Below are 13,678 nucleotides of genomic sequence, written 5' to 3' on the forward strand. Positions count from 1 at the left end.
AATAAAATTGGTAATATTTTTAACATTTTCTCAAAAAAATTTCCTCAAAATTTGAACTTCCCTTTTCACCCATTTAAGGTTATCTTATAAGAAGATCATTATGTATATTTTGTTCTCATCAAATGAGTCATTTACAAACTACCATTTCCATGATTCCATCTATATAATTTAAGATAACATATTCAACAGTAGCTCAGCCATATTCTATGACCTTTACTGCGTGTCTTTGGCTTGCTTTATATTTTTTACACCTCAAACATGAGAGGAGTTAAGTTGTGCAAAACCAATTACATTTAGAGATGGAAAGAGAGTGATCATCAAAAAGTTTTGTTCGGAGGATCTTTTGCCGAAAGACTCTTTTATCCCTTTTTATCATGCATCTTTCCCAACCGTCCTGGACAATTTTCATTTCCTAAGAGCAACATTCTCATCCTTATGTGAAACCCTGAAGGGAAGAGCTCTTGATTTGCATAAAGAGATTCCAAACTCATCCATTTCGCCAATCAAATGACAAATCACATACCTACTCTCTTAAAAAAAAAAAGCAAACTTGATTCTAAGCTCTAATAGTAGTACCTAGTACCTACATTATATGAACCTCATTGAGCTAAACTAACTTTTGTTTGCCATTCCAACTCTATAACTCACATGGGGTTTATTCATTTTCAATTTTTGAAAGAGAGAGAGAGAGATGTGTGTGTTAAATGGGGTTCTAAAGCCATGCAACCTTTCACACGAACTTAGAGGATGGAAAATATAAAGCAAATAAAGTTCAAAAGAGCAAAGAGGGTTTTATGAAGAACGTATATGACTTGGTACAACAATTATGGATAGTTCTCTATAATGATGTTGCCTTTTGCATTATTATTAGCCAAATGAATATTAATAGGAATTAATATTTTTCCTAGTGGGTTTTTGGCCTGATCTCTATTTTTGCATGCCAAGTGTTCGAATTTTTTGAACTGTTGAAGCTTGTGAGGTATTCATACCTAGCATGTGGTTCTAGGAGATCTTTTGGTCTTTAGTTTTTACATTCTTTAGGCTGCATAGTTAATTTATGGTATGAATTTATAAAGCTTTTTTTGCAGATAAAATAGTTGCATCACCTAGGAAATCCGAGAAGCAGTTTGACAGCGGATCACACTCAAAGTCAACTGCCCCTGCTATCTTAGAGGTTTGGTCTTATTCACTACTCACTTGAGTAAATTGTTGTATGAGTTTGAGTTTGGTTTAATTCTCATTATATATGCCACAGCTACAACTTATTACATAAAATTTTTCCTATTCTTTAATATTAATTATTTCTTAATTTCAGGTTCAAATAGCTTACAAACAAGCCGTGTTAAAATTTCATCTAGACTGGGCATCAAAAACTGACACTCGCTAGCAGGTTGAAGCTGAAGAATAATTTACGCTTATTTCCTGTACAAAGAGACATTTTTTGCAACTTCATGTCACTAAATGCATGTTGATGGACTGGTTTTTATTTTGTTTAGGAGTTTTGAATTTTCTCTGGATATTTAGTTGTCTTTGTTGGTAAAGTACATGATTTTCTGTCAGGGACGGATCTAGTAGGGGGCCAGAGCCCCCCCTGGCCCAATTTTTTTTCTTTTCTTTTCTTTTTTTACTAGGTATATTTTATGTTTTTGGATGTTGGGCCCCTCTCTCCCAAAACCTTGGCCCTCGTTAGCCAGCCCCACCCAGACAACCTATAGGACCCTTTTCAAATTTTTGAAGCAAGGGAGATTTAGGTCTAGGCATAGAGTTGGTCATGCATATGCTTAGTATTACTTTTAGGGCAAAACCTAAGTACAATTTCTTGTGAAATGCATTAGATTCCCAATTAAACACATATTTGCATACCGTTTTTGAAGAAAATAATGTTATTTTCCCTAAAGATAGTTATGTTCACTGTAACTATGCCTTCATATATGTTATTCATGCTATCAGAGTATCAAAACCCATAGATTGTGAACAGTGGATTTAGTTAAATTACTTGCATGATTTGGTACATGTAGATTTCTATGTCACAACAACCTCGACACTACGTTGTCGTCTAAGCTAATGTGTAGCTAATGTTCTATGTTTGAGTCGTTGCCACGTGGTTAGTTTGGATAGGCTTACATTTTTGATAACTTATTTGCTTAAAGGCCTACTATTATTTTTGAAACTCAGAGAGAGAGAGAGAGAGAGAGAGAGAGAGAGAGAGAGAGAGATCCACAACCACAAACTACAGCAGTGAAAAAAAAAAAAAAAAAAAAAAATCATCCAGGCCCCCAACAACCTTCCTCTTCCGCCACTTCTCAACTAGCAACCACCAACCATAGCATAAAAATCTAAAATAAAAATAAAACCCACAATCAACTACCACCAACCTTCCTTTTCCACCTCTCAACCACAACCACAAACACAACACAGTCACTGTGACTCACCTCTCACCGAAATCAAGCCATCAAAGCTCAACCCAAAACCTCAATCCAAATCAAAACCCAATCTCAGACGCGATCCATGATCCGGCCACAACCCACAACCTCAACCCAAATCACCTAAATCAACCCATCGAAGCCACAACCCACAACTTCAACCCAACCCAACCCATCGAAGCCACCTGACTCACCACCCCCAACCTCAACCTAAATCAAAACCCAAAACCCACCAAATCAACCAAAACTGAACCAAATCTCAGCCGTGATCCATGATCCACCGATGAAAGGGAAAGAGAACCGGTGAGAAGAGAGAAGGAAAAAAAAAAAAAAAAACACTGAACAGAGGATAAGAAAAGAGAGGAAAAGAAGAAAGAAAAAAAAAAGGAATAAAACAAGACACCGGTAGAGGGATTGATATTGGAGGACCCATACTGATATGGGTTTGTGATTCGGAAGATAACGGTTCTGCAATTGGGATTGCACGCGAATTTACATCAAGGGGTTCCACCTTGGGGACTTCATAAGAAACAGGCGGGCCCTCGTACTCCATAGCAATAGAGTAATCAAGCTTAGTGGCATCTTCAGGGGGAGAAGCTCTAGGTGGGAGCATCTTTTTCACCGTTTCTCTCTAGTTCTCTTGCCCCTTTTGCACCATTTCACTTCCACTAGCTAGCTAGATCTTCAAATACTATATCTATATCACTAATAGAAACACATAACCATGTCTGATGCAAATTAACAATCCTACTAGCTTAGTAAAACATCTAAAACTAGAAGTGTTTCAATCACTGCAAGATGCACAGCAACTAAACCAAGTTGAATTAAATAGTCATCATCAACGTTTTGATAGGCTGTTTTAAAAGCCTTAAAGTGCATTTTTAATAAAAACGCGAATACGTGTGCGTTTGGCACTGTGATTTTACTAGAAAATGTGTTCTTTCAAACGCAAAATATTACGTTTTGAAACTGGAGTTCTAGCCAACTTTTTGAAAACGGCACTTAAAACGCAGATCTCATCATACTTTTTAAGGCTTGAATACTTGATATACCCTCATGCATTTGCTAAATGACAAATTACCAGCCAGCAAATAACCTCACCTCCCTGACTTTTCAGCTACTAGATTGTGCTCAAGGTCTCAGGCGGATGTTGGAACGGCAGTGGAGAATGTTGACACAACAAAAAAGAGCTCAATCGTTGCAGTATTGAAAATGGAAATAAGAGAGCACCACTCGCTAGTGGCTGTTTTCCCATGTTGTCAGCCATTCCCCCAGCCTTCCTCCTTCTGTTTTATCCAGCCGCTTCTCCTTTTTCTTTGTCTTCTTCTTCTGCTTCTTCAGTTTTGACCGAGATTGAACCTCTCTTCTTGTGCCTTTTGTTTTAGGCTGCGTTTGTTTTGGGTGAAAACCACTTCCGGAAATGCTTTTCTGTAATTTCGGGTGTTTGGTTGCGTATGGAAAATCAATTTTCTGGAAATCCTTTTCAGTTGACCATGAGTCAAGGGTGAAAAGAATTTCCCTTTTTATTTTCACTTCAAATAACATTTTATGGGAAACAGAAAGAAAGAGAGCATGAAGAGAGAGAGAGAGAGAGAGAGAGAGAGAGAGAGAGAGAGAGAGAGAGAGCACGAGAGGAAGAAGAGGAGCCTAGATCAAGCCGGATACATCGCCAGCGAACCCCAAGCACTGCGCCAATCTTGCCTTCAATCGCCTCCGCTCGATCTCGCCTCTGCCGCGCGATCTCACCACGAACCCAGAACCCATAGCCTTCGCACCAGCGAACCCAAAACCTAGAACCCATCATGAGTTGCACCGCGTAGATCGAACCCAATCGCCGATCGAACCCAGAACCCAATCGAACCCGGATTTGATATTTTTTTTCTTTGGTTTTGTTTCTGCTTTTGATAGCCGAAGTTTGTTGTGATTTTGAAATTTTTTGTAATAATAATTTGTTTTGATGTAGAGAAAATAGCTGAGAAAATGTGAAAAATATGTAGGAAAATAGCATTTTCAGAATAGAACCAAATACATGAAAATATATTCTACAACAATTTTCATTATGCAAACAAACACTTGAAAATATTTTCTTTTCCCGAAAATAGCATTTCTGGAAAATAGGCTATTTTCTAGAAAATATTTTACGGGAACCAAACAAAGCCTTAGTTGTGTGTGTGGCTTTTGTTTAATTGTTTTGTGTGAGTTCTGACACCCCACGTGAACTCTAAAATGAGTTCAAATTTCAAATGTACTTGGAATTAGCTTTGGGGAAAGAGAAAGTAATTGGGGTTATTTTAATTTAATTTTTACTTTTGATAATAATACTTTTTTTTTTTATTTAAAGAAAATATTAGAGGAAAAGTGAATATTATTATTATTTTCATTAGCTACTTCAGAGCATCTACATTCGGATCTCATATCTCATTTTATTTTACCATCCCAAAAAGCTACTTTATCATTTATACCATACCATTTTTCAATACACCCAACATCCCAATTTTTATTTTCCTATTCTACTCATTAAAATAATATTTTTACACAACAAAATAATGGGAAAATTGCATTTTACCCATTTGTGGTTTGGCTCGTTTTAACAGTGCCTACTTGTGGTTTAAAAGTTGTCACTTAACCCACCTGAGGTGGCTTCCGTTAGACCCTCGTTACCCACCTCTGCCTTTTCCGTTAGAAAATTCCCTTTACTATATAGGCCAAAATTAGAATTGAATTAGAACCCTAAAAAAAAGGAATGAGCTCTCTCCCTCTCTCTACCTTAGAACCCCCAAAAATCACCATCAATCTCTCTTCAGCAATGCACGAGTTCAATATCCCATCCATAAACTTCATTATCAATGATAAATTCCCGGTCCTGGGTTTCTCCATCAGAAACCGATCAAAATCTTCAATCACAATAATAAGTTCAAATCTGAATCTTTCGAAACCTTGGAGACATTGATGTCGTAAACATCATAGGACAAGAAGTTAGCCATGGCTGCCACGAAGCTCGATTTCCCTGTCCCCCAAGGACAGTACAAGAGAAAGCTGCGCCTCCAAACACGGCCTAGTCGATGGTAATACTGTTTGCCTTTGAGGAAAGATTCGAGGTCAGACTTTACCTTGTTTTTGAGATCTTCCTCCATGGAGATGGTTTCAAAAGTCGAAGGATGCGTGAAAGGAACAGATCTCCACCGTCCGTTGCCTTGCTGGTCTTTGCTGGGTTTTTTTTTTTTTTGCAGATTATTTTTTTTACTTGCAAATCTGGGTTTTTTTTTTTAGAGAGAGAAAGCCTAGGGTAAAGATAGAATCCAGCAAAATGGTGGATACCATTTATTCATAATTTTTGTATTTTATTTGAAAAAGACACATTTACCCCTATTTTTAACGCTGAAAAAGGAGAGGTGGGTAACGAGGGTCTAACGGAGGCCACCTCAGGTGGGTTAAGTGACAATTTTTAAATCATGAGTAGGCACTGTTAAAACGGGCCAAATCACATGTGGGTAAAGTGCAATTTCCTCTAAAATAATATATCCTAAAACTCAAATAAAAATAAAAACCCAATACCCAAATAACCTCTGCAACCACCTGCTGCTACCACCACCATGAAGAACATACCCAAACTATTGTTTTCTTTAAATCCCAGAAACGCCAGCCACAAACTCATGGCTATCAAAACCCAGAAAGCCATAGATTAACAAAATTAAAATCAAAATCAAACCCATAGATTAACCCAAAGCTCCAAACCCGCCGATCCACCACGATCCTCAACCCCAGAGCCACCACAACCCACCACGACCTGCCACGATCCACACTGATTAAAAAAAAATCGGACTCCATTTCCAAATCAATCGAGCAAACACACACACACAAACGATTCACAAAAATTGGGTTCATTCCCTCAAATCTAAATCAATCAACTTTCACATTAATTCACACAAATTTTCGTTTATATCAAGAATTTCCCCCAACACCCAAACCAAAATAGAAACAAAAAACCCACAATATTTTTGTCTCATACACCAAACAGTCAAAAGCAAACCTTGCAACCCACGGTCAAAAAATAGTCAACACCACCACCAACACCCTCTCCACCCATCAACACCACCAAAAAAAAAAGAAAAAAAAAAACACGCAGTAACCCACAGTCAAAAACCAAACCCACCACCGTCGAAACTCGAAGAAAGCGGATTCGCCGCTGGGAAGTTTGAAGGAAGTTGATTTTGTTGACCCACGTGGAGAAGGAAAAATGAAAGAGAGAGAAAGTTGCCGGAGAAGGAAAAAAGCGGAGACCCACCCACCATCGATCTAGAAACCTACTGCCGATCTAGAGACCCACCACCGATCTAGAAACCCAACGCCAATCTAGAGAGTTGCTGGAAAGAATGAAGATATTGAGAAGAATCAGAGAGCAAGAAGAAGAGAGAGCAGAAAGAAAGAGAGAGAAAAGAAAGAGAAAAAATGAGAGAGGAGAGAGAAATTGTAGGGTTAAAATGAGAGAGGAGAGAAAAATGAGAGTATTAAAAAAAAATTTATACAATTCAGCTACAATACCATCTTACATTTGAGATGGTACTGTAGCTATATCTAAAATTTTTTTTAGCATTTTAGCATATGGCCTTCCTATTGCTGGCATTTTTTGGGCTTGTATGCGAAATGTGCCTTACATTTGGCATATAGCAAGCCCAAAGCGGATGCTCTCAACCACGTGAACTCTAATGGGTTCAAATTTCAAATGTACTTGGACTTAGATTTGGGAAAAGAGAAAGTAATTGGGTTATTTTAATTTAGTTTTTACTTTTGATAATAATACTTTTTTTTATTTAAAGAAAGAGGAAAAGTGAATATTATTATTATTATTATTATTATTATTATTATCATGAGCTACTTCAAATATGATAGAATAATATCATCAGAATTAAGTATTTTTTGGTCCTTTTTGGTAATTTGCACCAAAACAACAATTTTAGAGTAATACTATACACAAATTTTACCAAAACGTTTTAATATAATTTTTAAAATTGTGTTGTCCAAACGCACATTTTAAAAACTCTATTTTTAAAAACGCTCATTTTTAAATAGCTTGTCCAAACAAACCCAAAATAAAAAAGGGTCGTACTTTGGAAACCACCAAACTTGAAAAGGATATAAAGTATTGGTTTGGATACAGCATTTTGTAGCGTTGCGTCTTTTTTTTTTTTGGCTTTCACGCGGTCCAGAGATAGAATTTACTATTCATGAGACAAATGCTACTATTCATGCACTGTTCATAGGACCTACAGCCACTTTATTCAGAAAAAAATATTAGAAATGGGTCCTACGTCACTATTTATACATTTAAAATTTATTTTGCTACAGTGTTTTCAGCAACAATCAGTTTTCAGCAAAAATAAGTTGTATTTAAACAGACCCAAAATCATAAAACTTATTTGAAATTTCAGCCAAATTCAAATGAAATGAAAGACAAATTCAACTCATTTTAGAGTCCAATCCTGACTTTCCAACAATAATAAACAAAGCCCATTTAAATATTTTTGGCAGTCGAAATCAGGAAAACCCAACTTGCTAAATATCACCCAATTTTTATAAAAGCTTCAAACTGTAGGCTTGGGCACGTAGCCCATTTGGATTACTAGTCCAAGCATTGAAAAATTCATAGTCAAACAAATTATAAACAAACATTAAACATAAAAACAGACACACAAAAGGAAAAAACACAAAGAAAAGCAAAGACCAAGAAACTTAGAACAAAGAAGGATCCTAAATTCAAAGGAAGATCATTCAAAGAATAAAAAGAAACGATAAAATTACTTTTAGACTTTTAGTAAGAGTGTAATGCTCAACTTTTTTTTTTTTTTTTGAGAGAGAGTTAACAAATGATATAACATAAGATAAGATAAGTAGGTACCTGAGGGGGAAAGGGACAAAATGAAAGCGAATCTGAGGTTTTAAGAAAAGGAGCCCTCAAAGTCTATGGGTCCGTTTGGATAGTACTTATTATTGCTGAAAGTTGATAAAAACTGATTGTTGCTGAAAACACTATAGCAAAATAATTTTTAAATGTGTGAATAGTGTTGTGGGACCCACTTTTAATATTAAATATTGCGTGAACAGTACACGCACAGTGAATTTTGTCCCCTAAAGTCAACAAGTGCGGCAAAAAAAAAAAAAAAGTCCAAAACGTGAAACTGAAAACGTGCGCCAAGAATCATCTCAATCCAAATGCTCACTATAGCTTTTTGACCTCTCTCTCTCTCTCTCTCTCTCTCTCTCTCTCTCTCTCTCTCTCTCTCTCTCTCTCTCTCTCTCAAGTTTGAGCTTTGGTGGGTGGGTTTTGAACTTTGAACTTTTGAAGAGAAAGACATTTTCAAGTACGAGAGAAGTGGGCCCCACATTTCTTTCTTTCAATTAATGCTAATGTCTTTTTTTTTTTTTAATTACAATTATCAATTTTTTTAATAATACTTGTTCTCGATAAAATTAAAAAAAAAAAAAAAAAAAAAAAAACAAAATTGTCAACTTTTTGTTGGTCACGTTGTTAGTTTTATTATGTGATAAAATACTTAGAAAATAACGTAGTAAAAATTTGATTGGTACTGGTGTGTTATTGCTTACTAGTAACTCATGGAGTCATGGTAAGGTATTTTATTATCAAACTAACATTTGAGCACGCGCGTGCTTAGAAACTCTTATATATATATATATATATATAAACAAAATTGTCAACTTTTTGTTGGTCACGTTGTTAGTTTTATCATGTGATAAAATACTTAGAAAATAACGTAGTAAAAATTTGATTGGTACTGGTGGGTTACTGCTTACTAGTAACTCATGGAGTCATGGTAAGGTATTTTATTATCAAACTAACATTTGAGCACGCGCGTGCTTAGAAACTCTTATATATATATATATATTTAAAAAAAAAAAAAAAAAAAAAACTCAATAGCAACATGGGGTTGTTTAACTCTTTTTTTTCTTTTTTTTTTTTTATAAAAAATAAATAAATAAACGTATAATTACTTTGAAAAAATGGGTTAGTGGGAGAGTGTTTCTATTTTGTAGAAAATATTTTAGGTAAGAGTTAGATATATATTCTTTCAGTGTTATCCTCTCAAGTTTTGCCCCTACTTAAACATAGGTTGTAGGGGCATATTTTGGAACCAAAAAAATGTCTAATTCAAACAAGAAAAGTCTCTTAAATAATAGTATGAATACTTTAAGAATTGAGGGTTCAATTTTTGCCCTTTTTCCTCTGCTCCATTTTTAGTTTTTAGTTTTCACTTTGCTACAAATGCAATTTCAAACTCATCACTTTTGAGTATTTTGCTTTGGGTGACATCCACTTCCATACATCTTTCTACTTAGATTTATTTTACCTTAAATGAAGTATATCATTATCGCCAAATTAAAAATTAATTTTTTTTTTTTTGGTTCAAATACATGAGTTTTTTTTTTTTTTTTTTTTTTTTTTTTTAAAGATTTTGGGAAAGGTGGGGGGAGGGGGGAATGGGCATCTGCTCCATGCAACAAAATGTCCCGTGTTTTTGAAACTCGGTTTTAACAAAATCGAGCTATATATAAAACTCTATATCTTCAAAATCAAGTTATATGTATATTTTTAAGTGAATTTGACATTAGTAATGTCGAGTTTCACTTAAATTTTCAAAAAAAATTAAGTGGCAAAATATGCATAAAAGTCGACATTGCTAATGTCGAGTTTCACCTGAAACTTGATTTTGTTAAAATTGAGTTTAAAAAACATGGGCATTTTGCTAAACAATTACAAAATAGAGGCATTTTGCTGCATAGTTTGTAAATTATAAGCAAATACCCATTTTCCTTAGAGATAGAGTCAATAAGTGAGTTTGCATTTCCAACATTTGAGCCCAAAGCTAAAACCATTTCCAACCTTTGAGCCCAAACCTCTTGCATTTAGGCCCAAACCCATGCCTCAATGAAGCCCAAATATAAAACAAGTCCAACCTGAAATTCAAACTAAATTCACCTAAGCCCAACCTGCAGACCCATCAGCACATAAATTTGCAAAATTAAACATTGACCCCAAACTTTTCCAAAATTATAATTTGACTCCACAATTTTCTTGAAATCACATTTTCAGCCCTAAAATTTTCTAAATTACAAATTGGCCTCTAAAATTTCAAAAATTATAATTTGACCCCACAACTTTCATGAAATTACAAAGTGACCTTTATAAATTCAAAAATTGCACAAGGGCCCTTGAGGTCATAAAAATATTGTCAAATGACAATGTTTTCATATTCTATAGGAACTTACTCATCTGTATTTCTTTGTTTTTTAAATGAGGTTAATACTTGGGGAAAATAATTGCATTTGGTATGCTATGCCCCCTTGGTGAGTGAACCTACCCATCTAAGCAGGCTAAGGTGAAGTGAAATAAATTTTTAAGGAAAGGAAATAGAGAACAGAAGGCCGAGGAGATTGGCCGAGGAGAAAAGACCTAAACCTAGGGTACCCCACCTGGCTCTCCCTCCCAGACTGGGCAGTGAAAATCGTCGTGCTATTCACCCAAGACTATCAGCGAGTCATTCTTCATTTCCTTGTTGGATTTGGGGAGGCATGAGATGAGCTTGACAACAAAGGATCTAGACTTAAGGTAATACCTCGAGTCTGCGAGCAGATGACACTCGTACATCCAAACGACGTCGTGCCAAGTGAGGTTCAACCCCATTTGCTCGTTGAGAGCGTCCACACTACCCAGGACCTTAAACAGGTTAGGCGCACATTGGTGGAGGCATAACCTATGACCGATCAGATAGTCCCTAGCTACTCTACCTATGGGAAGCCTTATTCCCCTTCTATGAAGGCAATCATGGGAATGATGACCTCTCCTTCCTCTATGTGGGTAAGTCATTGACCCGGAGAACAGTATTGCAGGGAAATGCCCTAGGGAATGTGGTACATAGCCCTAAATCCCTCCATACTGGCGGGAGAATCTACGAGGTGAGCGAACCTACCCATCTAAGTAGGCTAAGGTGAAGTAAAATAAATTTTTAAGGAAAGGAAATAGAGAACAGAAGGCTGAGGAGACTGGTCGAGGAGAAAAGAACCTAAAGATGAAAGAACTTATGAGAATAAGCACAAGAGTTACATCCGGAACTTCTTAAAAGTTTAAAAATTTGAAAGATTTGGAAGATTCAAAAATTTGGAAAGTCTTGAAAGTTTGAGAATTTGGGAAGTTTTGAGAGTTCGAAGATTTGTAAAGTGGGAGAAATGAATCCAGGCGTCTTATATAGGAGGTGGAATTGGGTGGGAGTTATCCCTCCTAAAGTTTGAGGAAAAATATCAATCGTAGGATCTCCATCTCACTGTAGGACGTGGGGAACAAAGTGCAGCCTGGAGCATTTAATGAGATGTTTTGGACCCCGAAGTGCTAGGAATGGTTACAAGACACGTGAAGTGACGTTCTTACTCAAGATCAAGATCAAAACCCCACTTTTCTTCTTGGAAAAGAGGGAAAAAAAATGGAGTTTTGAGGGGTTATTGTGGTGTACAGAATTTTAATGGGAGAGATCTTTCTGAACAGTGCTGTCTTAGTTGCCGGAACTCACTGGAGACTAGGGAGGGTGTCTAATAGGATAAACATTCAAGTGGTAGCCTGCATAATCAACAAATGGAGGGCTAGGATCAGGAAAATGGGCATATATATAATGGGAGAGATCCTCCAGGGGAGGGGGATCAGAAAAATCTCTATCAATAACACTGCAGTAAGAAGAACTGAAATTGTATCAAAGTCTAAGAGAATTGTATTCAAAAGCTATTCTCCTTGGACATTGCCAAGTAAGGATTTCTTTACATTGGGCTTGTCTCTTTTTGCTTTCCTATTATCTTTGATTCCCCGTGTGTGTTGTTTGATCCATTGAAACCTAATTTTCAAGCTCATCTTCTACAAATTCATTGTATTGAGCTCTTTGGATTTGAATCCTTCTACCTTTTGGGCTCAAGAACCAAAACACCCCTTACAGTTATTAATTAGTAAATTATATTTTATTGAAAATTGTAGTATTAAATTTCATTTTAGTAATTTGAAGTATTAAATTATATATTTGTAAATTTGTAGGATTAAATTATAATTTTTTAATTATTAAATTCTATTTTATTAATTTGATGAATTAATATTATTTTATTAAAAAAAATCTGTAAAGAGCTTTTAAGGCGAGCTTGATTTTTGCCACAACAAATTATATTCCCGTCATAATAAAGCTTAGCCTACTCTTTCTCCGTTTACTATTGGCTCATTTCCTTAAAGGTTATCCTCAAAAGAATGGTTGCCTTTTCCACAGTATTCTCTAGGCTGCCAAGTTCCAACTTTCCACAATGCTTTCCCGAGGAAGCTTGGCTCCTCGGGAGACACCATTCGTTCGTAATTATTTGTCCTTGTCCTCGACCCATTGACCCCAATACTTATTACACCGTTTGACCATCATCGGGCTCTTATATGTCCTCGAGCATGGCCCACGGCCCAACATTCCTGCTCGGCTCATTAATCCTCACAATTATTATTATTATTATTAAATTAGAATTTTTCTTTTCAAATTATTATTATTATTATTTTTTAAACTAACCTATTCCAATTGTTTGTTTGTCCTCTAAACCAACAAAATAATCGAAATACCCCATTAAACCTAGAAAAAGACCTAAAAAATGACCAATACCTTAAAAAGACCTAAATACTCCTCTAAACCTAGAAAATGACCGAAATACCTCTCTAAACATAAAAATGTTTGAAATATCCCCTGAAACCTAAAAAATAATCGAAATACTTCAGACCCCTAAAATATGACCGAAACACCCTCCTTAAACATACAAATGTTCAAAACAAAACCGAAACCTAAATAATGATCGAAACACTCCCAAAACTTAAAAAATGATCGAAATACCCCAAAACCTCAAAAATGACCAAAATACCCTGAGGTTTCAAGGTGTTTCGGTTATTATTTAAGTTTCAGGGGTGTTTTGGTCTTTTTAAGGCTTCGGGGGTATTTTGGTCATTTTTTAGGTTTTTAAGAGTATTTTAGTCATTTTCTTAGGTTTCGAGAGTGTTTCAGTCATTATATAGGTTTCGGGGGATATTTCGGTCATTTTAAGGCTTTAGGGATATTTTGGACATTTTTATGTTTAAGAAGTATTTTAGTCATTTTTTAGGTTTTAAGGGGGGTGTTTTGGTCATATTTTAGTTTTTGGGAGTATTTCGGGCATTTTTTAAGTTTAGGGGGCATCTTGATCTT

The sequence above is a fragment of the Quercus suber genome, unplaced genomic scaffold (assembly GCF_002906115.3).
Source record: "Quercus suber isolate HL8 unplaced genomic scaffold, Cork oak 2.0 scaffold_3A:, whole genome shotgun sequence".
Taxonomy (NCBI): domain Eukaryota; kingdom Viridiplantae; phylum Streptophyta; class Magnoliopsida; order Fagales; family Fagaceae; genus Quercus; species Quercus suber.